At 45.7% G+C, this 25,560-nt stretch overlaps 1 long non-coding RNA gene across 1 annotated transcript in view; it reads right to left on the bottom strand.

Annotated features, from left to right (window-relative positions):
* Nucleotides 1-19,939: 19,939 nt before the first annotated feature.
* LOC140430190 (uncharacterized) overlaps nt 19,940-25,560 on the bottom strand; it is a 49,344-nt gene continuing 43,723 nt past the window's right edge. Inside the window, exon 3 of the long non-coding RNA XR_011949363.1 lies at nt 19,940-20,246. This is a non-coding gene — a long non-coding RNA (uncharacterized lncRNA). The remainder of the gene's footprint in view (nt 20,247-25,560) is intronic.

The following is a 25,560-nucleotide window of genomic DNA, read 5'->3' as shown; positions in this document are numbered from 1 at the left end:
TCGTGAAACGTAGATTTGGACATCTCGTGATATTTTCTGCTCCCATCGCTGAACAAGCCCGATGCCATTGAGAGTGGAAAATCCCAGCCACGGACTTTGAACCCTCTGCTCTATGATTCCTTTGAAAAACTGTATTATCCTGGAACAATACTGACACCCCTGTTAGATGTTTTAGTTGTTGTGATATGAAGAGTCTAAAATTCTGCTCCTTTTTCACAAACACACATTTATTTCATTCCAACAGCCTTTGCACAAAACTCTAACTATACATCACCTGACAGAGGCCACCTGAAGCCCCTTTACATATCAGTGTCAATTAATGGATACTTAACAGAAATGAGACAACTAATTGCAAAGTCTCTTCACCCATTACTTAACAATCTTTCCTTCATCGGAGAAAAAAAAAATTAGGTGAAAACAAAATTTCAAGAAACTCAAAAACACACACATGATTTCCCCCCTTTTTTTTTGTTTGGACGAGAAAGAAAAAAAAACAGTCACAGAAACAAGCGCCCTTCATCAACAATATCCAAAAGTTTCTGTGAACCCACCCCTCTTTCTGTAAAACAGTCTGACAGTTGATAGCTCCTGTCGACCCATTTATTTTTTGTTATTTCCCCTCTGTCCAACATCTGCTTAAAACTTGCGATGTCTATCCGTAACCTCTTTTTATTGACACTTTTTGTAGAGTGCACATTTTCCCACAGGGATTTATTGTCAATGTGACAGTCAATAGGTATATTACCCAAATCCCCTAATCCCAAAATTTCTGTCAATATCATACTTATATAAAAAGCCATATCCACCGCCTCCACAAGGCTTAACGTCTCAGCAGCCAAAGTGCTTTTTACCACTCTCCTTATTTTCTTTGTTTCCCACAAAAGCGGGCAACATTTACCATTGTTCCCCAAAAGAAAAATTATAAAACCTCCTGCGCTTGAAACCCCATCAAATAAATTTGCATAGGACACATCACTATAAATTATGAGTTTTAAGTGCCTAACGTCACCTAAAACCGGGAACTTCAAAACACACTCCTGCATTTTTAGTTTGGCCAACGCTTTATTTGTTCTTATTAAGTCTTCCACTTTGGGATCATTCATTTTTGTACTCAACTCTAAGACATCAAAACTCACGTCCGGTCTAGTCTGTCTACCTAACCAGTTCAGTTGCCCAATTAAACTTCGCAGTTGCTCTTTTTCTATCTTTGAAACCATTGCGCCTTTTTGCGAAACTCGGCCACGACTAATTGCTATTGGGGTGATGCTTTGCAAATAAGATTGCTGATGTAAAGTTGCCCCAACTTAGTCTGTCCAATTTCCAGTCCAATATATTTAAATGCACCGGAAGCCTGACTTCCAACCCTGAATTCTTTCCTCAAACCAGAGATTACAATAGCTTCAAAATCACTAGTCCCACCCCACAAAAAATCATCGACATGCATCATATAAATGCCAGAAAGATTTCCTTTATAGTGCCAGTAAAACATTGCAGGATCTGCTTTCAACTGGCAACAGCCTAACTTTAGCAAAACTGACCTTACCAAAAAATACCAGACTCTAGATGCATCATTTAATCCATATACACATTTGTTCAACTTCCAGGGTACCCCTTCTGTGTTAGCTGCTTCTTTAGGAGGATGGAGGAAAATGTCTCTCTGGAGCTGATGCCCCTGCAAAAAGGCAGCTTTTATATCTATAGATTTGCATTCCCATGCCTTTGTGGCTAATAGAGCCAAGAATATCTTTAAAATAACCTTTCCTGCTGTAGGTGAACCTACCCTTAAATCCTGATCTTCTAAGTTTCCTTCAAATCCCCTTGCCACAAGCCTGGCCTTTGCCTTATAAGTTCCACCCGGAAGAACCTTTTCCGTGCAAATCCATCTGTGGGATAGAGCTCTTTGTCCCCTATCCGGTCCCCTATACCCCAAATTCACTCCAATTATGCAATTCTTGCTGTTTAGCTTCTTTGATAACTTTTTCATCTAATTTATTTGAAGCCACCAAAATCTCACGTGCATGTGGGCTTCTACTCCTATTAGTATTCATAGTCCTACTCATGTTCCGAGATCTTGATAAACTACGTCCCCTCTCCCGCCTGGTGTCTCGTTCTGTACTGCTACTGCTTAATCTTTCCCTTCTGCTGTGGGATGCCCTTTCAATAGTTCTCGACCTTTTCCTGCGGACCTGTTCACCATCCGATGTACTATCTGAGCTGGCACTGCGTTTCTGTGCCCTCCATTTTTGAACTTCGTTTTCCCAATCCATTGTCTTGACTCCTTCCCCTGAATGCTGTACATTCAACCAATGTTTATACTTTCCAGTGGCCATCCCTGCTCTACTAATAACAGTTGCATCCTTCCATTGACTAGACTCTTCAGGCAAGTATGTCACTTTTTTACCAACTTTTGGCAGTTGACCTTTTAGAAAAATGGCCTGTTCTAATTCATCAGAAGTGTTGTGTTCCTCCACAGAAACCCTGTCTATATCAGTTAATTGGTCCTCATAGTTCTGTAACACATGCGTACCAGATGATTCTGATTCCTCATCATGTCTGTCTTCTCTGTCTAAATTTGAAAATTTGTAATCCGTACCCATTATCCTTGATGAATGTACCCTAACAGTTTGATTACCATGTTGCAAAATAATTGTTTTGCCATCTATGCCTATGATCTTCCCTGGGCCTTTCCATTCATTAGAATTGGCTCTCTTATAGTATACCAGGCCTCCTTGCTGAAAAACAGCATCTGTTGGCCGTACGTTATGTCTTAAAGCTCTGCGAATTCTTTCAGAGACTTCTGCTTCCAAAAAAGCTTTTCTACTGCTATGTAATGCATTTAAATGTTCAGCAAAACCAGAGCTAATTGTAGTCCCCTCCCAAGCTGGAGGCTGGTCATCCAAAATGGATGGAATTTTAGGATTTCCACCAAAAACTAATTGATAAGGACTATAGCCCCCGACCATCTGCAATGAATTCTTTGCATGTACTGCCCATGCTAAAATTGAATTTAGCCTGCAATTTGGTCGATCTGCCAAAATTTTCCGAAGCATGTAATCGATGACAGCGTGATTTCTTTCACAGACACCATTACTAAATGGGCTTTCTGCAGCCGTATTCATAACGCTGATATTCATGTTCTCACACATATTCCTAAACTCATCATTAGCAAATTCTCCCCCATTGTCCGTAAGGAATTTTGCCGGTGGACCCATTCCTGTCCCTATCCATTTTTCAACAATTTGATCCAGAATTACTCTCTTTTCTTTACTTCGTACAATCGTTGATTGACTAAATCTGGTTGCTAAATCTACAAAATGCAAAATAAATATATTATTTGCTTTATCCCAGATCTTAAGGTCCATGGCCACAATGTCGTTAAAATCCCTGGCCAAAGGTAGGGTTACTATCGGTTGTGCTTGTGTCCTTCTGTACTTCCTACAAACTTCACAGCGGTCACTAACCTGTTCTATCAGTTTAGTATAGTCGTCATCCCTTACCCCTGCACCCCTGCCCCCTTTAAATAAATGTTTCAGCCTCCGAGGAGACGGATGTGCAAATTGCCTATGCAGTTTTAATACCACAAGCTTTTTATCAGCTAAAGTCCCATTTTCAACTGCCATTAACACATCCTTAACCACTTTACTTGAAATATTATTTGTCAGTAATGGAATACAATTTGGGGCAGCACGGTAGCATAGTGGTTAGCACAATTGCTTCACAGCTCCAGGGTCCCAGGTTCGATTCCGGCTTGGGTCACTGTCTGTGCGGAGTCTGCACATCCTCCCCGTGTGTGCGTGGGTTTCCTCCGGGTGCTCCGGTTTCCTCCCACAGCCCAAAGATGTGCAGGTTAGGTGGATTGGCCATGATAAATTGCCCTTAGTGTCCAAAATTGCCCTTAGTGTTGGGTGGGGTTACTGGGTATGGGGATAGGGTGGAGGTGTTGACCTTGGGTAGGGTGCTCTTTCCAAGAGCCGGTGCAGACTCGAAGGGCCAAATGGCCTCCTTCTGCACTGTAAATTCTATGATAATCTATGACAATACTGTCCCGACTGTGTAAATTGTAAATCCACCATCTTTCCAAAAACTGTTGCCTTATCCTGTTCCATATCCAGTTTCATGTGTGCTTTATTCATCGACGGTCTGCTCAGAAGCAAAGGTATCTCACTTGATACAACATCCGTGCTAATGAAATGATTCACTCTGGCAATATTGCAAGGGATCACCACTCTTTTCAGTGACTTCAGCGTGTTATCATCCCCAAACCTGAAAAGTGTTCAGGTAGGTGGTTTGAAGTGTGTCTACTTCAATGCCAGGAGTATACGAAACAAGGTAGGGGAACTGACAGCATGGGTTGGTACCTGGAACTTCGATGTTGTGGCCATTTCGGAGACATGGATAGAGCAGGGACAGGAATGATGTTGCAGGTTCCGGGGTTTAGGTGTTTTAGTAAGCTCCAAGTAGGAGGCAAAAGAGGGGGAGGTGTGGCGCTGCTAGTCAAGAGCAGTATTACGGTGGTGGAGAGGATGCTAGATGGGGACTCTTCTCCCGAGGTAGTATGGGCTGAAGTTAGAAACAGGAAAGGAGAGGTCAACCTGTTGGGAGTTTTTTATAGGCCTCCTAATAGTTCTAGGGATGTAGAGGAAAGGATGGCGAAGATGATTCTGGATAAGAGCGAAAGTAACAGGGTAGTTATTATGGGAGACCTTAACTTTCCAAATATTGACTGGAAAAGATATAGTTCGAGTACAATAGATGGGTCGTTTTTTGTACAGTGTGTGCAGGAGGGTTTCCTGAAACAATATGTTGATAGGCCAACAAGAGGAGAGGCCACGTTGGATTTGGTTTTGGGTAATGAACCAGGCCAGGTGTTGGATTTGGAGGTAGGAGAGCACTTTGGGGACAGTGACCACAATTCGGTGACGTTTACGTTAATGACGGAAAGGGATAAGTATACACCGCAGGGCAAGAGTTATAGCTGGGGGAAGGGCAATTATGATGCCATTAGACATGACTTGGGGGGGATAAGGTGGAGAAGTAGGCTGCAAGTGTTGGGCACACTGGATAAGTGGGGCTTGTTCAAGGATCAGCTACTGCGTGTTCTTGATAAGCCTGTACCGGTCAGGCAGGGAGGAAGGCGTCGAGCGAGGGAACCGTGGTTTACCAAGGAAGTGGAATCTCTTGTTAAGAGGAAGAAGGAGGCCTATGTGAAGATGAGGTGTGAAGTTTCAGTTGGGGCGATGGATAGTTACAAGGTAGCGAGGAAAGATCTAAAGAGAGAGCTAAGACGAGCAAGGAGGGGACATGAGAAGTATTTGGCAGGAAGGATCAAGGAAAACCCAAAAGTTTTCTATAGGTATGTCAGGAATAAGCGAATGACTAGGGAAAGAGTAGGACCAGTCAAGGACAGGGATGGGAAATTGTGTGTGGAGTCTGAAGAGATAGGCGAGATACTAAATGAATATTTTTCGTCAGTATTCACTCAGGAAAAAGATAATGTTGTGGAGGAGAATGCTGAGCCCCAGGCTAATAGAATAGATGGCATTGAGGTACGTAGGGAAGAGGTGTTGGCAATTCTGGACAGGCTGAAAATAGATAAGTCCCCGGGACCTGATGGGATTTATCCTAGGATTCTCTGGGAGGCCAGGGAAGAGATTGCTGGACCTCTGGCATTTATTTTTATGTCATCATTGGCTACAGGAATAGTGCCAGAGGACTGGAGGATAGCAAATGTGGTCCCTTTGTTCAAAAAGGGGAGCAGAGACAGCCCCGGCAAATATAGACCTATGAGCCTCACGTCTGTAGTGGGTAAAGTCTTGGAGGGGATTATAAGAGACAAGATTTATAATCATCTAGATAGGAATAATATGATCAGGGATAGTCAGGGTAGGTCATGCCTCACAAACCTTATTGAGTTCTTTGAGAAGGTGACTGAACAGGTAGATGAGGGTAGAGCAGTTGATGTAGTGTATATGGATTTCAGCAAAGCGTTTGATAAGGTTCCCCACGGTAGGCTATTGCAGAAAATACGGAGGCTGGGGATTGAGGGTGATTTAGAGATGTGGATCAGAAATTGGCTAGCTGAAAGAAGACAGAGGGTGGTGGTTGATGGGAAATGTTCAGAATGGAGTTCAGTCACAAGTGGAGTACCACAAGGATCTGTTCTGGGGCCGTTGCTGTTTGTCATTTTTATCAATGACCTAGAGGAAGGCGGAGAAGGGTGGGTGAGTAAATTTGCAGACGATACTAAAGTCGGTGGTGTTGTCGATAGTGTGGAAGGATGTAGCAGGTTACAGAGGGATATAGATAAGCTGCAGAGCTGGGCTGAGAGGTGGCAAATGGAGTTTAATGTAGAGAAGTGTGAGGTGATTCACTTTGGAAGGAATAACAGGAATGCGGAATATTTGGCTAACGGTAAAGTTCTTGAAAGTGTGGATGAGCAGATGGATCTAGGTGTCCATGTACATAGATCCCTGAAAGTTGCCACCCAGGTTGATAGGGTTGTGAAGAAGGCCTATGGAGTGTTGGCCTTTATTGGTAGAGGGATTGAGTTCCGGAGTCAGGAGGTCATGTTGCAGCTGTACAGAACTCTGGTTCGGCCGCATTTGGAGCATTGCGTACAGTTCTGGTCATCGCATTATAGGAAGGACGTGGAGGCTTTGGAGCGGGTGCAGAGGAGATTTACCAGGATGTTGCCTGGTATGGAGGGAAAATCTTATGAGGAAAGGCTGATGGACTTGAGGTTGTTTTCGTTGGAGAGAAGAAGGTTAAGAGGAGACTTAATAGAGGCATACAAAATGATCAGGGGGTTAGATAGGGTGGACAGTGAGAGCCTTCTCCCGCGGATGGAAATGGCTGGCACGAGGGGACATAACTTTAAACTGAGGGGTAATAGATATAGGACAGAGGTCAGAGGTAGGTTCTTTACGCAAAGAGTAGTGAGGCCGTGGAATGCCCTACCTGCTACAGTAGTGAACTCGCCAACATTGAGGGCATTTAAAAGTTTATTGGATAAACATATGGATGATAATGGCATAGTGTAGGTTAGATGGCTTTTGTTTTGGTGCAACATCGTGGGCCTAAGGGCCTGTACTGCGCTGTATTGTTCTATATTCTATGTTCTATCTAAGATCTGCAGTCCTGCCACATCCAGTCATGAATGGCGATGGACAATTAAACAACGAACTGAAGGAAGAGGCTCCACAAATATCCCCATCCTCAATGATAGAGGAGTCCAGCATATATGTGCAAAAGAGAAAGCTGAAGCTACAATCTTCAGCCAGAAGTGCCGAGTGGATGATCCATCTCGGTCTCCTCTGGAGGTCTCCAGCATCACAGATGTCAATCTTCAGCCAATACGATTCACTCCACGTGATGTCAAGAAACGGCCGAAGGCACTGGATACTGAAAAGGCTCTGGGCCCTGACAATATCCCAGCAATAGTGCTGAAGACTTGTGCTCCAGAACTTGCCGTGCCCCTAGCCAAGCTGTTCCAGTACAGCTACAACATTGGTATCTACCTGGCAATGTGGAAAATTGCCCAGGCGTGTCCTGTACTTACAAAAGAGGACAAATCCAACCCATCAGTCTACTCTTGATCATCAGTAAAGAGATGGAAGCGGTCATTAACAGTGCTATCCAGAGGCACTTAGTCAACACTCAACTTCTCACAGATGCTCTGTTTGGGTTCTGCCAGAGTCACTCAGTTCCTGATTTCATTATTTTGCGTCTGTGAACATGTCCTCTGGTGAATGGTTCATCTACCTGATGCCATGTTCCAAGGTTATACAAGTGTATAACTTCCCTCGTCACATATCTCCCACCATGTGCTTCAGGTCCATGGTGCTTTGCACAATCTCATTATAGTGCATTGTTTCTATGCGCAGCGGGAACTTGAGAAAGGCCCCTGGCTTCAGCAAAATGATTAGTGAGGCTTGTGTCAGAGGATCATTTCACTTGGCCTCATGAGTATAGATGTTCCCACTCTGCTTTATTCACCTGCTCTTTCTGCAATGAGGAATGGTCAACATGTGCCTTAGAGATTTTAATGGCGAGCTGCATTGGTGTCAATCTCAATCTTTCAATGGCCTTCGTATGATGGCTGTCAGGCTTGAGTGTCGGTGACATATCCACCAATATTCGAGAATCGTATGTGGCCTGCAGAATCATGCTGTGTCCAGATTGTCAGCTAGACATTGCCCCTAGAGAAGTACGCTCTTCTCCATCTTCATAATGACCTAGTTAACACTTGGTGACTCTTGCAGTGCCTCACAGAGGGCACCGACTATGCGAGATCAGAGGTGTGTCAAGACCCCAAACATCATACTCTTACATGGAGGGTCTGCTTAGCATGGCCTGCCAGAATCCCTGAGCCTGTTATCTGATGGGCAGTCAACATGGGTATCTGATTGTGAGAATGCCACCAGTGTGCCTGGTTTCCATGTGGACATCTGAGACTGCTAGAATGAAAAGGTGGAGGCTCGAATGGGATGGGAGCAAAGTTCCCCTTTATCTGATGTGTGCTCTTTATTATCAATGATTTAACTAACTCATGCCAAAAGGTGTAGCCACAGGTACAAAGGCTGAGCTGCACTGCATGTTGGAATACTCCTGCCGAAGGCAGGGTCATGAGCGATTGCCAGTGATTAGATGATGCTGCTGCTGAAGCTCTCACAGTGCAGCGAAAGGTGGCCTGCATTGTACGCTCGCCTCTATGGCTGAGAGCGACAGGTCACTGGGTCCTAAAGAATCATCTCATGCTATGGGTTAAATAAGATGACAAGGCCTGAATAGCTTTCAGCATTAATGGGAGACCCCCCCCCCCACCCCACCACCACTAACCCCACTCCACAAAGGTCCCAGGCATAACAGTATCTCCACAAAGGGGATTGGATCTGGATGAGTACAGCCAGACAGCAGTGGTCTCTGTCTGTGCTCTGTCAGACTGACTCCTTTCAATGAGACTCGAGCCCAACTTTGTGCCAATGACCACAATCAGGGTCAGCTCCGAGGTGTGGAGGGTTTTTGGGCATTAGTAATATTCACTTTGGGCATTGTCTCTTTCCAGCCTTCTGAGGGCAGCGCTTTCCTATGAGAGGGACAAATGACCATTTGACACAATCAATTATGGCCACAGAATAATGCAACAGTGATTCAAAGTGCCCAAGTCTTTAAATAGGCACTGAGGCTTTCCTAACATATCTCAGCTTTACAGTCGCCTCCATTTGGTGAAGCACTAATTAGTAGTATTCCCCTTCACTCAGTCTAACAGCCTGGTATTCAACTCTTCCCACAAGCTCTTAGACCCCCTTCCCTGAAGATATTTTCAGCTTATATTTGGACTGTGTCATTGGATCGGTTTGCAAAATGGTGGTTCTCAGGTATTATTATAAGACCAGCTTACAACCATTTCAAATCACTGTTAAACTCCCTCTCTTTGTACTTCAAGAGCAAAGCGTGCAAGTTTCCCCCCCGTCCGATCCCTCTCCTTCCTCCCTCTTTACTTCTGAATCACATTGTGATTGTTTTTGATATTCCTGTCCCCCCCCCACCCCCCACTGAAACTTTCTCTGTTGATGTCCCAATGCTCCAGGTCGACCTGACCCCTCCCACCTTGAGGCTGTGTGCACAGTGACATACAGAGCCCCCCCCAACCATCGAGTGCCCCCCACTATATTACCTGTTCCCCATCTACAGGCTGCAGATGTCTACCCTGATTGTGACTGTGCCATCTGTGCCCCAGTATCAAGTAAGCAACTCCTCAGACTGAAGTGTGAGAGAGACTGGCCACACCCCTGAACATCACACTGGGCTCGACTGGCATAGGACAAACAGACCCTTTCCATCCCTGTACTGGGTCCAGGACAGTCTTACCGAACACAGCCCTCTATATTAGTGGGTGAATGCCCAAGGTCATCAGTTTTTTCCAGTCCAAAGTAACCTTTCCATGTGTCATCCGTGTCGCATCTTGCCCAGGGACAGTCCCAATGTTCCAGGAATCTGAGCAGACGCCTGTACTATCTGCCTAGTTCTCTTGGACTGCCTAATGGTTACTCATTCCCTCTCTCTGTCTCCAGGCCCTTAAGCTGCAATGTGACCATCTCTCTGAATGTGCTATCCATGTAACTCTCAGCCTCGCAGATGTGCCACAGTCACACCAGCTACCGCTCGAACTCTGAAACCTGGAGCTCAAGTACATCTCCATATACTCTGCTTATCAAATGGCTTCTGGATCCATTTAAATAACACTCACAGACTGGTAGATCCGAGGTAAGCAGCCGTGCACAAGTGGTAGGTTAGGAAAGCACAAAGAGGTTTATTACTAGCTACAGTCAAACACCACCACTCCTCGGAAGGTCTCCTTCCCCAACCTGCACATAGGTCGGGGTTTTTATATCAGAGGGGTTACTCCTGTTAAGGGTTGTTGTTGAAAACTCACCACTATTCTTAGATGTCCCCTTATACCAAAAAGGGCCGACATTCTAAATGGTGAACAGGGATTCTCACTCCCCGACTCCGATGCAGGCTTCAGTGGGTGCTATTCAGGTTAAACTATGTTTTCAAGTTATCCCCCGGTGTAACCCATACCTTCACCGAAGATTTCATCTACCCACCACTTAGTAGCATCGATCCTGAGTCCCGCATTGCCAAGTAAGTAAAGTAGACTTTGGAATAACCACTATTTCAGGTTAAATTAAGTTATTTTATTATTATATATTTTTTTCTTTTTAAAAGATTCAATCACTGTCTTTACAGAAAAGTAAAAAGATCTTGCTTCTGGATCCCTCTGGTTGGTTGAAGGGACCTTCAGGCCCAACTTGACAATCAATCTTCTTTTTAAAATCTGGTCTTTTTTAGATGTATTCGCTGATGAGCTTGGTTGCTATGTGCTATCTTTTCCATGTACCGAGCTGTGAGAGCTGGCTCTGCTGGCTATCTCTGAGCTGACTCTGCGCTGACTCTGCCTCCTCTTTAAATTCTAGTCTTCCTTAGATGTATTAGCTGTTTTAGCTCGGCTGCTTTGCCCTGTCCCTTTCCCATGGCCGAGCTGACTGTAATCTGACTCTGAGCTGCTTGTTCCTTCTCTGTTTTTCCGCCTCTCTCTGAGTTCTGGTTCTGGCTGCTGTCCCCTTTCTTCGGGTTTATATATTTTTCTAACAGTTATCTAGTTTTTATGACTTTATTGTAAAGTAACTGTTATTTCTTTGATTTAAACATTTTAATACAACATAGATCTGATTACATTGTTTCCTTTGTGATATTCAAAAATGCTTTGACTTCAAGAAGTGTGAATTTTGGTTTGGTTCCTGTCATTTCTATAGTTTTATTTTCCAATTGTGTCCTCAGCTTATCATTTTGACTTTGATTTTGGCTTTGAATTATGTTTCTCGTAGACTGAGTCTCCAGTTTTCTTTCATTTACCTGGTATTCGCAAAATTTCACACCTAGAATTGTCACCAAATTCAACTGAACATCATCCTTTCTTTTCCAGCTGCTTACTAAGATAGTTACAGGGGCTGTTTAGCACAGGGCTAAATCGCTGGCTTTGAAAGCAAACCGAGGTAGGCCAACAGCACGGTTCGATTCCCGTGACAGCCTCCCCGAACAGGTGCCGGAATGTGGTGACTAGGGGCTTTTCACAGTAACTTCATTTGAAGCCTACTCGTGACAATAAGCAATTTTCATTTCATTTCAATGAAGGTGTGAGCCATTGTTTTTGGCTTCATTCAAAATCCTGTGTGTTTGCTAAGCCTGCAAGGATGTCTGCATTTTACAATCGTGCTCTTTTCAGCTGCTGTTAACCCTTTGTGGGATCGTTCCCTGTATCCTCTCATGTTTCTCTCAGACCAGATATTGCCAGACTTCCATGCTTCAAATGACACATCTTTCTATATTTTCAATAACAGGGTTTAGTGAAGCAGATGGGTTGTAACAACAATCGACAATGGCTTCATGGTTATCAGTCCAGATTTTCTTTAGCAAATTCAAATTACACCATCTGCCATGGTAGGATCCAAACCCGGGTCCCCAGAGCATGACCCTGGGTTGCTGGAATACTAGTCCAGTGCCAATACCATTGAACCACTGCCTCGCCTACACCTTTTAAGTTATGCCTGGTGCTGCTCCTAGCATGCCTTCCTGCACTCTTTATTGAACCTGGGTTGATCCCCTGGCTTGGTGGTAATGGTAAAGCTGGGGGCATATCGGACCAAGTGGTTACAGGTTGTGGTTGAGTACAATTATGCTGCTGCAGATAATGGCCCACAGCACCTCCGGGTAACTCAGTGTTGAGTTGCTTGATCTGTTCAAAGTCGTTCCCGTTTAGCACAATGGTAGTGTCGTCCAACATGGTGGAGAGTATCCTCAATGTGATAATAGGACTTTGTCTCCACAAGGGCTGTGCTCTGCCATGGTCACTCCTACCGATACTGTCATGGACAGATGCATCTAGATTGCTGAGGATGAGGGAAAATATGTTTTCCCCTCTTGTTGGTTCCTTCAACACCTGCTGCAGACCCAGTCTAGCAGCTATGTCCTTTATGAGCTGGCCAACTCAGTCAGTAATGGTGCTACTGAGCCAATCCTGGTGATAGACATTGAAGTCCCTCGTCCAGAGCATATTCTGCGACCTTGCCACCCTCAGTGCTTCCTCCAAGGGGTGTTCAACTTGGAGGAGTACTGATTCATCAGCTGGTGGTGGCCGGTATGTGATAATCAGCAGGAGGTTTCTTTGCCCATGTTTAACCTGAAGCCATGAGACTTCATGGGGTCCAGAGTTGATGGTCAGGACTCCCTGGGCAATTCTCTCCCGGCCGTATACCACTGCACTGCCACCTCTGCTGGGTCTGTCCCGTCCTGGTGAGACAGGACATACCCAGGAATTGTGATAGTGGTGTCTTGGACATTGTAAGGTATGATTCTATGAGTATGACTATGTCAGACTGTTGCTTAACAGCTCTCCCAACTTTGGCACAAGCTCCCAGGTGTTAGTAAGGAGGACTTTGCAGGGTTGACAGGGCTGGATTTGCAGTTGTTTCTTCCGGTGCCTAGTTCAAGGCCGAGTGGTCCGTCCGGTTTCACTCCTTCTTAATGTGCGTGTAGCAGTTTTTGATACAACTGAGTGTCTTGCTGGGCCATTTCAGTGGGAATTTAAGAGTCAACCACACTGATGTGGGTCTGGAGTCACGTGTAGGTCAGACTAGGTAAGGATAGCGGGTCTCCTTCCCTGTAGGACATTAGTGAACCAGATGGGTTTTTATGACAATCGACAATGGTTTCATGGTCATCATTGGAATATAATGATTCTGATTTCTATTGGGTTCACCATTTGTTGTAGAGGGATTTGAACTAGGGTTCCCAGCGCATTACCATTACTACTCCAGTGACAATACAACTGCCACCGCATTTCAACTTACGGCATCTGCAGCATTGTCTACTGCTTCCTTTAGAAGCTCGGATGTTGTCATTCTTTGATCTGCAGAGTCACTGGAGAGCATCTACTGATGGCACTGAGATCAGACAAGGTATGTGAACAGTTGCTTTAATAATCCAGCAAGATGCTTAATTCAAGCTATATGATGAGTGTTTGTTTTATCTTCTGTCTACTACTGCAACAAAGAGTGCCAAATGCCACAGCTGAAGAGACCACACTTGGTCACCCAGGAACCTTCCTTGCACTTTTCCATTCATTTCAGGTTTTAGATTGTACGGTGGGGAAAGTGCTACAGTTTGTTGTTGAGGTTAGCACTACTGCCACACAGCGCCTGGGACCCAGGTTCAATTCTAGCCTTGGGTGGCTGTCTGTGTGGAGTTTACACTTTCTCCCCGTTTCAGTGTGGGCTCCTCCGGGTGCTCCGATTTCCTCCCATAGTCCAAAGCTGTGCAGGTTAGGTGGATTGGCATGATAAATTGCCCCATGGCATCCAAGGATGTGCAGGTTAGGTGGGGTTAAAGGATGGGGTGGGGGAGTGGGCCTTTGTAGGGTGCTTTTTCAGAGGATTGGTGCAGACTCGTTGGGCCGAATGGCCTCCCTCTGCACAATAGGGAGTCTATGATTCTATTCTGCGGTTCATTTCAACTGATGTTGGCATAGGTGGTTGCCTGTGATGAATGTAAGAAATTGTTATATATATTGTATTTTATCTCTATTGCAGTAATGTTGTTAAAAAGCCTGGGATAAGGTATATATTTGTTGCAGTAATATTATTAGGAGACCTAAGTTAAGGTACCCAGACAGTGTGTCTGCTAAATATGTAATTAAGGTGTCATAAAATAATGAGGTAATCATTCATACCAACCACTTACATTGTTACTGATAAAGGGCAAATAGAATAGTATTTATATTTTGGATGGTTCCCTGGGGTATAGATAATTTGGGGAATTATATTTCGTCCTAGCTAAGCACATCATGGGACATCTTAGTGGAATACAGATCATATAAGTAATGGAATAAGCCAGGTCTGTCAGTAGTTTGCACTATGCCAAATGCTGTTAAGTTGAAAAGACAGACATGTACTGGATCTGCTCCTGAGAAGGTCTCTCCAAAACGTCAACGCTTACCCAAACAGGCGCCGGAAGGTGGCGACGAGGGATTTTTCACAGTGACTTCATACTTGTGACAATAAAAGGTTATTATTATTAATATTAGGTAGTAAGTTAAATGGTTTCCTTTTATATATGAACTGTTTAACTGTTAATTGTGAAGCTATTTCCCTGATGTTAATGTGGTTCATTCTGTGTTTAAATTAAAGTTTGTTTTAACATAAAAAGATGCCTATTATTCAGAGTCATCACTCCTGGGGTGAAGTATCCTTTCCTCACAGTTTGACAAATTGCAAATTGTTTAGGGTTCTCGTCCGGGATCCTTAAAAAATTTGGGGCTCGTCCAGGATTAAAAAATATAATTCCTTGTTGGTTTGGGATTATTGAATTTAACACAGCATGTGTGAGGAACTTTTCTCAGGTATTGATACTCTTGACAATGTAAATAGGGGGTAATTGATAAAATGGCACTTTCAGTTACCAAGGGTTTCCTGGGTGCTGAAGAGGTCTCTCTGGATGGTTAACAAAGAGTGGCTAAAACAAAGCTTTGGAACGTGGCAGACCAGCTGCAGTTGATTTTTCCAGAAGGCTAAAGTTGGGGTCTGGTCAGGCTTCCTAACATTGCGGACACACGCTAAGGCGCCACACCACCCTGACGCTCGGACGCGATTCTCAGCTGAGCAGTGAATCGCCGCCATTGGGGCTGGCGTGGTCGGCACAGCACCAGTCGAGGGCTGCTCTACGTGGCCGCACCCCCCCGCGATTCTCCAGCCCGAATGGGCCGAGTGGCTGTAAAAAAATTACCGAGTCCCGCCGGCGCCGTTCTATCCTGCTCTGAGCCGGCGGGACCTCGGCGTTGAAGGATCGGGTGGCGGCCTGTGGGGGTGAGTGGGGGTCCGAGAAAGGGGGGGCCTCCGATGTGGCCTGGCCCGCGATCGGGATCCACTGAACGGCAGGCCGGCTTCTCTGTTTCTCGGCCTCTTTTACTCCGCTCCGGCCCCTGTACTCCTGCACCATGTTGGGGCGATGCCGGTGTGGACATGGGAGACACCACGCATGCGTGGAAATTGCGCCGGTGGGTCAGTGCATGCGATGGTTCGCGCCGGATCCATTGCGCATGCACGCATCCCCCGGCGCCCATTCCCCCGGCGGCCAGCATGAACCGCTCCAGCGCCCTACTGGCACCCTATAGGAACAGAATTGCTGATCCTGGGGCCGTGTTGACGCCATCGGGAAATGCGACGGCGTTTCCGACGGTGTCAACACTTAGCCTCAGAATCAGAGAATCCCGCCCCAGAGCGATACACATTATTCTGTGATTTTCTTATTTTAATGAGGGAATTTAGATATAATGATCCAAATGCTTATGGAGCAACATCCGCCAATGGTGTGTGATTCAGATGTGATCTTCCACTGATCTTATTACTTGTGCCTCGAAGAGTGAACACACATCTGGGCAGACGCACCAAAAGGATAGCCAGCAGGAGCATAACAGATTAGGAGAGAAGCCATAGGACAGAAAGAGGATCTGACTGGAGATGACAGTAGATATTACAAAACGGGAAGCTGATTAGCTTATGACAGTATCTATTACATAGCATGCTACTGACTGGATCTTATCATGATATTCAGATAAACATCATGGTGTAAACATACATACACACTGATGGACAGATCAACGGACCAATCAATACACACACAACATCACAGCCAATCACAGGCAAGAACATACACACTATAAAACGGGGAACACGACACTTCCCGCTCATTCCAGCAGGAGACAGCTCAGGGCACAGAGCTCACAGCAAGCCATTCAGACATTCACCATGTGCTGAGTGCTTCTCCAAGATAGTGTTAGGGCTTGGTCCACAGGTTAGAGGGTAATGAACGAACCACAGTAACCAGTTTACAGATGTTGTTATTGTGAGTAATATAACTGAGTTGTACCATCCGCAACCGTGTTGGTTCGTCTATGTAGCAGAGCACCCAACACAACAGATCTGACAGTGTATTTTACAAAGAGTGGCACTGACTTGAGCTGATAGTATATATTACAGAGCATAGAGCTAACTAGAGATGACAGTATACATTAGAGAGCGAGGCACTGACTACAGGTGACAATATATATCACAGAGCATAGAGCTAACTAGAGGTGTTAGTATATATTACAGAGAATGGAGCTGATTAGAGGTGACAGTATATATTACAGAGCATAGAGCTAACTAGAGGTGTTAGTATATATTACAGAGAATGGAGCTGATTAGAGGTGACAGTACATATTACAGAGCATAGAGCTAACTAGAGGTGACAGTATATATTACAGAGAATGGAGCTGATTAGAGGTGACAGTACATATTACAGAGCATAGAGCTAACTAGAGGTGTTAGTATATATTACAGAGAATGGAGCTGATTAGAGGTGACAGTACATATTACAGAGCATAGAGCTAACTAGAGGTGTCAGTAAATATTACAGAGTGTGGACCTGACTAGAGGTGACAGTATAAAATACAGCATGTGGAGCTGACTAGAAGTGTCAGTATATGTTACAGAGCGTGGAGCTGACTAGAGCTGACAGTATATATTACAGAGTGAGGCACTTTCTCGAGGTGACAGTACATTTTAAAGAGCGTCGCACTGACTAGAGGTGACAGTTTATATTATAGAGCATGGGGCTGACTAGAGGTGACAGTTGATATTCAGTGACTACGATAGCAAATGATCGATTGATTGGGTTTTACCATTGTCTATTGTTTCTTTCTCTCCCAGGGCAGAATTATCATTTCATGGGATGAAGAACACTGTGAGGCAGTTTCAGCTGTGCTAGAATTGCAAATATCCACGCCTATTCCGCACTTGGAAGCTCATACATGATGAAATTGCGATATTGGTTCATTCACCTGGAAAGTTGGGAGCTGACTTGTCTACCCAAGTTCAGCTCTGGGTTAATGGTCTGGGCACAATATTCAAATGCCATTCCAACACACAATGTTCACATCTCCAGCCCACCTGGCTTCAAAATTCTGTTAACCAGAAGAACAATGTTTGCAGCCTCAAGAAGGAGGAAACATCCTGGTTTACCCACCCGGCCTTGATCAGAGCTCTCAGCCGAAGAGGAAGCTCTGGAAGAACCATCAGTGCTCACCAACACGGCCCCCCCCCCCCCCCCCTCAGCAGTGCAAGAGACATACACCTCGATGGAGCACATCTTCGGCTTAGGCTCACCTTCTACCCCGCAGCAGTCGGCGGCAGGGACAGCCCAGATCTCCGGCACTCGGAAGGTTGCTGGGGACCAACCACATGTTCAGTCAGAGTCACATGATCAGTCCTCTGGCAGCGGCTGCCAACTCAATGCTGGAGATGCAATGACAGGCAGCAGAATATCAGGTCAAGAGTCAACAGTCACTCAGGAAATCTTGAAGGGCACAACACACATCAATGATGTGGGAAGCCCTATTGGGAATATACTGTGGTGAGCCACTTGAGCAGTCCAAGCATCTGAAGTGCATCTTCAGAAGCCTTATGGCCTGCTCTATAAAAGACCGAGTGGAGCTGTTAGCAGCAGTCTACCTCTCCCAGAACAACTATGAGGGCAACGCACCAGTGTCATCAGCCAGTGTTTCACTGAGTGCCTTTTACTCCCAGTTAACCATCCCTGCTCAAACCTCACATTCCCCAGGGTCGCTCAAAAATCTCAGGCACCTGGGAGTGACTCAGGATATCGGAGTCATGGCAACTTGAAGGGTACCATGCTCAAATGTACACTATGTGCTTACGATGGTCACACTAGCTGTACATTGATTGAATGGTACCCCTTTGTGATGAAATTAGTATATATACTGTATTTTATATCTGTTGCAGAAGGATTGTAAAATCCTGGGTTGTTATATATTTATTGCAGTTATATTATTAAAGCACCTAGGTTCAGGTATCCAGACTGTGTGTCTGATAAAGCTGGAACTAATAATTCGTAAAAGGTGAGGTCATGACTGATTTTAACCATTTACTTGTTTCCATTTAGAGGGCTAAAGGATCATTGTTATGATTGTTGGAGATTCCCTGGAGAGTAGATATGGTTTGAGAGGCGTTTTAAGTCCTAGCTAAACAGATCATGTGACATCTTATTGGGATACAGATGATTTAATTAATGGGAGGAGCCAGGTCTGTCTGCAGTTTTGTTGTTTGCCATAGGGTTTCAGTCTGACAAGGCAGAAGGATTTTTAGTTGAACAGCAGTTTTACCAAATGGTGCAATTTGAGCAGAGGTTTACTGAACCTGCTCCTGAAAGGCCTCTCTCCAAAAGTCTACACACAACTAAGCAAGTAATCTGTCTCTGAAACTTTATTTAGAAGTGGCATTTGAATTGCATTGGGTTGCTTAATTGGAGTTAGTTGCCGGTGTACATATATAGATACAAAGAAAATAGGTGTAGGAGGAGGCCTGCTCCTATCTGGTGAAATGGCTTGTCCAATGGCTCAGAGTTTCAAGCTGTGGAAGAAGTCACTCTGGGTTCTTTTCAAAGGGTGGTTAAAACAACAATTGAAGTTTGTTTAAACATAAAAGATACCTATTAGTCAGCGTTATCAATCCTACGGTGAAGCACCCATTCCTCACAATTATACATATTTTGAAAAATTGTTTGGGTTTCTTGTTCGGTATCCGAACAAATATTGGAGTGTGGTCTGGGATCATAACACCTTGTGGTTGTAAACATTACGGACTGCGGCCTCTTACCCGTCTAGCCACATGGGTACATTCTTGGAAATCTGAGATGGTGACAAAGCCTCTGAATCTCATAGCATGGCTATCCTCATCCAGAGCAAACCCGACATAATGATGGGCCTTTCTGTAAAGGGCATCTGTGAACGTCCCCCCTCCCCCGCTTGATGCAGTGATGTGTTGAGGGCTGAGAAATGTCATACAGGTCGCATGTTGATCCCTGGAAAGATCGAGAGGCAAAGAAATTGAGCGCTGCAGTCATCTTAAAAGACACTGGCTGGAGGAAGCCCGCAAACCCCATGTGGTATCAGGTGTTCATGGAGCATATATGGCATATGTGATGTACCAGATCTCAGGACAAGCACAGGCATACCTAGCATTGCGCTCACTCATTTGTAAAGAAGACACTCGTCCGTGTAAACCCAACGTCTGACATGTCAGCTCTGTTGTCTGGGTCTCTCTTCCTTTCTTTAAATTCATTTTACGGGATGCGAACGTCACTGGCTGGGTCAGCATTTATCACGCCTCCCTAATTTCCCTCCATTTCAGAAGGCAGTTAAGAGTCAACCACATTGCTGTGGAACTGGAGTCACACGTAGGCCAGGCCAGAGAAGGATGGCACTTTCCCGATAGGACATTAGTGAACCAGGTGGGCTTTTACAACAATGGTTTCATGGTCATCGTTAGACTTTATAATTACAGATTTTTATTGAATTCAAATTTCATCATCTGCCGGGACAGGATGTGAATCCAGTCCCCCAAATCTTGCCCTGGGTCTCTGGATTACTAGTCCAGTGACAATACCACTGCACCACTGTTCCCTGACACTCCTGCTTATGCTCTGGCTCCCCTTGATCACGTCCCTCAGGCAGGGCCTCCAGCTGGGGTTGCGCTCGACATAGCCTCTCACTTCTTTACCTCCTCCATTGCATTAGGACCTTGAGAAAGACAGCATTGAGCCCTGGATCCATTTGTCCTTTTGTTTTCTCTCTGAAATGAAACATTGAAGAAAAGAGTGATTAAAGGATCGAGAATGTGAAACTCTGAGCATGAAACCCAAATGACATGTAAGGGTCCACATATTTTCCTGCCCTACTTGCATGGTGGCTGGTGCAGCCTTGTCCCTGAGATGCAAGCAGATACATAATAATAATAATCGTTATTGTCACAAGTAGGCTTACATTAACACGGCAATGAAGTTACTGCGAAAAGCCCCTAGTCGCCACAATCCGGCGCCTGTTCGGGTACACAGAGGGAGAATTCAGAATGTCCAATTCACCTAACAGCCCATCTTTCGGGACTTGTTTGAGGTGAAACGCTGAAATGTGACACCTGGAGTATTGTGTGGGATGGTGAGATGTAAATGAAATGAGTGATCTGTGCTCCAATCTTTGATGTGGAACAGAAATGATTACTTTTCGACTTACCTGGAAGTGACACGGTTGCACGAACTCACCTCATCTGCAGTCATTCGTGCATGTAAAGAAACCTTTGCTCGACACAGCATCCCGCTCACGGTTATGTCGGACAATGGCCCCAGCTTTGCCAGGCGGTACAATTTTGCCCATGTGACGTCCAGTCCCCTGTACCCCCAATTCAACGGCAAAGCAGAGAAGGGAGTACAGATTGTCAAACGGCTCCTATGCAAGGCTGACAATGCTGGGTCTGATTTCTACCTTGCCTTGCTGGCCTATCGCTCCGCCCTGCTGTCCACTGGCCTGTCGCCAGCCCAGTTACTCATGAGTCGCACCCTGAGGATGACGGTGACATCCATCCATGTCCCAGACCTCGACCACGTTCCGGTCCTTCGCCGGATGCAACTGTCTCGTGCACAGCACAAGGCGGCTCATGACTCCCGTGCAGCTGATCTCCCTGCTCTGGCTCCAGATGACAATGTCCGCATCCATCTTCCGGATCGTGGCTAGTCTGCAACCGCTGTTGTCCTTCGGCAGGTGGCTCCCCGCTCGTTCCTGGTTCGTCTACCGGATGGCTCGATTCTGCGCCGCAGTCGTTGCGCCCTTCGTCTCATTCCACGCTCATCATGTGATCCTCCTGCTGACCCTGCCACGGACTTTGCAGAGCTCCCTGTCACTCTGCTTCCCCCTGACTTTGACTCCAGCCCGCTCCTGAACCGGCGGCTCTCGACCCACCCTTGAGGCGGTCAACCATGAGTCGATTTCAGCGTGAGCGGTGCGCAAGTGATTTCTGGGAGGTAAGTTTCTCCTTTAAAAACACTTACCTTCACAGGAGCAGGCTAGTCAATTTCAGCGGGAGCGGTGCGCAAGTGATTTCTGGGAGTCCTTCACAGGAGCAGGCTAGTCAATTTCAGCAGGAGCAGTGCGCAAGTGATTTCTGGGAGGTACGCTTCTCCTTTAAAAACACTTACCTTCACAGGAGCAGGCCAGTCGATTTCAGCGGGAGCGGTGCGCAAGTGATTTCTGGGAGGTAGGTTTCTCCTTTAAAAACACTTGCCTTCACAGGAGCAGGCCAGTCGCTTTAAGCGGGAGCGGTGCGCAAGTGATTTCTGGGAGACCTTCACAGGAGCAGGCTAGTCAATTTCAGCGGGAGCAGTGCGCAAGTGATTTCTGGGAGGTAAGTTTCTCCTTTTAAAAATAACCACTTATCTTCTGTTTTATTTTTTCTCGACCCGCGGACTTCTGTGAAGACCCCCCCCCCCCCCCCACCAATAAATTCTGGTGGAGAGGAAACCCGAGACACTACACGTGTAGTGTCTCCCACCCACCCTCCTCCTCTAACCTAATAATAAGACCCATTGGTGTGAGGTAAGTGCCATAGTATATTACTATTATTAGCATTATTATATTATATTATTAGCATTGCGCAGGTCAAGGAGACACAGCCGGAGTGAGAGAGATACAGACGGTGAGAATTTGCTAGTTTGGTGCAGTAAGGTAACCAGGAAAGGTAAGTGGTTAATCTAATTGTGCTGTTTTTCAGTTAAAAGTGCAGGGTAGTGTCTGATTGGCTGAAGCTGCCCCCACCATAAACTTAAATTAAACGAATTAATTAATCAGTGATGGCTGGTCAGGTGATGTGCTTGAGCTGCTTGATGTGGGAGCTGGCAGATCCCATTGCGGGCTGCAGCGACCACATCTGCAGTAAGTGTTGGCTGCTCGAAGAGCTCCTGCTCAGAGTTGATGAGCTGGAGTCTGAGCTTCAAACACTGAGACACATCCGGGAGGGGGAGACTTACCTGGACACTGTGTTTCAGGAGGCAGTCACGCCTGTCAAAGTAGTTTAAATCTTGCTAGTGGCCAGGGACAGCAGGGTGTGACTGCAAGTCAGGCAGGTAAAGGGAACCAGCAGTCAGGAACTCAGGAGCCTCAGCCCTTGACTCTGTCCAACAGGTATGAGGCACTTGCTCCCTGTGTGGATGGCGAACAGGGCTGCAGGAAGGATGAGTCAGCTGACCAAGGCACCATGGTTCAGCAGGCCATTCAAGGGGCGGGAGTAAATAGGCAAGTTGTAGTTGTAGGGGATTCTATTATCAGGGGGATAGATAGTATCCTTTGTGAGCAGGCTAAAGAGTCCCGCATGGTATGTTGCCTGCCCGGTGCTAGGGTGCGGGACATCTCTGACCGGCTTGAAAGGATACTGGAGAGGGAGGGGGAGGATCCAGTTGTTGTGGTCCATGTTGGTACCAACAACATAGGCAAGTCTAGGAAAGAGGACCTGTTTAGAGATTATAAAGAGCTAGGGTTCAAATTAAAAAACAGGTCCTCAAGGGTCATAATCTCCGGATTACTGCCCGAGCCACGTGCAAATTGGCATAGGGAGGCAAGAATAAGGGAAGTTAACATGTGGCTGAAAGAGTGGTGTGGGAATGAGGGGTTCCTTTTCATGGGACACTGGCATCAGTTTTGGGACAGGGGGGACCTATACCGTTGGGAACCGAGCTGGGACCAGTGTTCTGGCGAAAAGAGTAAATAGGGTGGTCAATAGGACTTTAAACTAAAGATTGGGGGGGAAGGGAAAGTCAGGGAACCAAGAGGTGAAGTAATCAGTGGGAAGCGTAGCTGCTTAGGAATACAAAAAAGCACGAAAAGACAGAACTCAGGAGAGGTTACAATAGACCCCATCCCACAAGATATGACACAGTGTATGGAAAGGCTCAGTAAACCAAGGTCCACCACACTAAGAAAACAAAAAGGGACGGTCAATAGAGAATTAAAGGTGCTATATTTAAATGCGCGCAGTGTACGGAACAAGGTAGATGAGCTTGTGGCCCAGATTGTGACTGGCAGGTATGATGTGGTAGGCATCACAGAGACATGGTTGCTGGGGGTTCAGGACTGGCATTTAAACATCCAGGGATTCACAACCTATCGAAAAGACAGAGAGGTGGGCAGAGGGGGCGGGGTTGCCTTGTTAATTAGGAATGAAATTAAATCAATAGCACTAAACGACATGGGGTCGGATGATGTGGAGGTACCCTGTGTGGGTAGAGTTGAGGAACCACAAAGGCAAAAAAACCATAATGGGAGTTATGTACAGGCCTTCTAACAGTGGTCAGGACCAGGGGCACAAGATGCACCACGAAATAGAAAGTGCATGTCAGAAAGGCAAGGTCACAGTGATCATGGGGGACTTTAATATGCAGGTGGACTGGGTAAATAATACTGCCAGTGGACCCAAGGAAAGGGAATTCATTGAATGTTTACAGGAGGGCTTTTTGGAACAGCTTGTGATGGAGCCCACGAGGGAACAGGCCATTCTGGACTTAGTGTTATATAATGAGCCAGACTTGATTAAAGATCTTAAAGTAAGGGAGCACTTAGGAGGCAGTGATCATAATATGGTCGAATTCAATCTCCAATTTGAAAGAAAGAAGGTAGAATCAGATGTAAAGGTGTTACGGTTAAATAAAGGTAACTACAGGGGCATGAGGGAGGAACTGACAAAATTTGACTGGGAGCAGAGCCTAGTGGGAAAGTCAGTAGAACAGCAATGGCAGGAGTTTCTGGGAGTAATTGAGGACATAGTACAGAGGTTCATCCCAAAGAAAAGAAAGGTTATCAGAGGGGGGATTAGGCAGCCATGGCTGACAAAGGAAGTTAGGGAATGCATCAAAGCAAAAGAGAAAGCCTATAATGTGGCAAAGAGTAGTGGGAAGTCAGAAGATTGGGAAGGCTACAAAAACAAACAGAAAATAACAAAGAGCGAGATAAGGAAAGAGAGGATCAAATTTGAAAGTAGGCTAGCCAGTAACATTAGGAATGATAGTAAAAGTTTCTTTAAATACATTAAAAACAAACGGGAGGCAAAAGTTGACATTGGGCCGCTCCAAAATGACGCTGGTAATTTTGTGATGGGAGACATGGAAATAGCCGAGGAACTGAATAAGTACTTTGCATCAGTCTTCACAGTAGAAGACATGAGTAATATCCCAACAATTCCGGAGGGTCAGGGGACAGAGTTGAATATGGTAGCCATCACAAAGGAGGAAGTGCTAGAGAAACTAAGAGGTCTAAAAATTGACAAATCTCCGGGCCCAGATGGGCTACATCCTAGAGTTCTAAAGGAGGTAGCTGAAGAAATAGTGGAGGCGTTGGTGATGATGTTTCAACAGTCACTGGAGTCAGGGAAAGTACCAGAGGATTGGAAAATCGCTGTTGTAACCCCACTGTTCAAGAAGGGAACAAGGAAAAAGATGGAAAATTATAGGCCAATTAGCCTGACCTCAGTTGTTGGCAAGATTCTAGAATCCATTGTTAAGGATGAGATTTCTAAATTCTTGGAAGTGCAGGGTCGGATTAGGACAAATCAGCATGGATTTAGTAAGGGGAGGTCGTGCCTGACAAACCTGTTAGAGTTCTTTGAAGAGATAACAAATAGGTTAGACCAAGGAGAGCCAATGGATGTTATCTATCTTGACTTCCAAAAGGCCTTTGATAAGGTGCCTCACGGGAGACTGCTGAGTAAAGTAAGGGCCCATGGTATTCGAGGCAAGGTACTAACATGGATTGACGATTGGCTGTCAGGCAGAAGGCAGAGAGTTGGGATAAAAGGTTCTTTTTCGGAATGGCAACCGGTGACGAGTGGTGTCCCACAGGGTTCAGTGTTGGGCCCACAGCTGTTCTCTTTATATATTAACGATCTAGATAACGGGACCGCATAGGGGGCAGCACGGTAGCATTGTGGATAGCACAATTGCTTCACAGCTCCAGGGTCCCAGGTTCGATTCCGGCTTGGGTCACTGTCTGTGCGGAGTCTGCACATCCTCCCCGTGTGTGCGTGGGTTTCCTCCGGGTGCTCCGGTTTCCTCCCACAGTCCAAAGATGTG

This window comes from Scyliorhinus torazame, chromosome 1 (assembly GCF_047496885.1).
Source record: "Scyliorhinus torazame isolate Kashiwa2021f chromosome 1, sScyTor2.1, whole genome shotgun sequence".
NCBI lineage: Eukaryota > Metazoa > Chordata > Chondrichthyes > Carcharhiniformes > Scyliorhinidae > Scyliorhinus > Scyliorhinus torazame.
The sequence above is the reverse complement of the archived record's forward strand: the minus strand, read 5'-3'. Positions and strand labels throughout refer to the sequence as shown.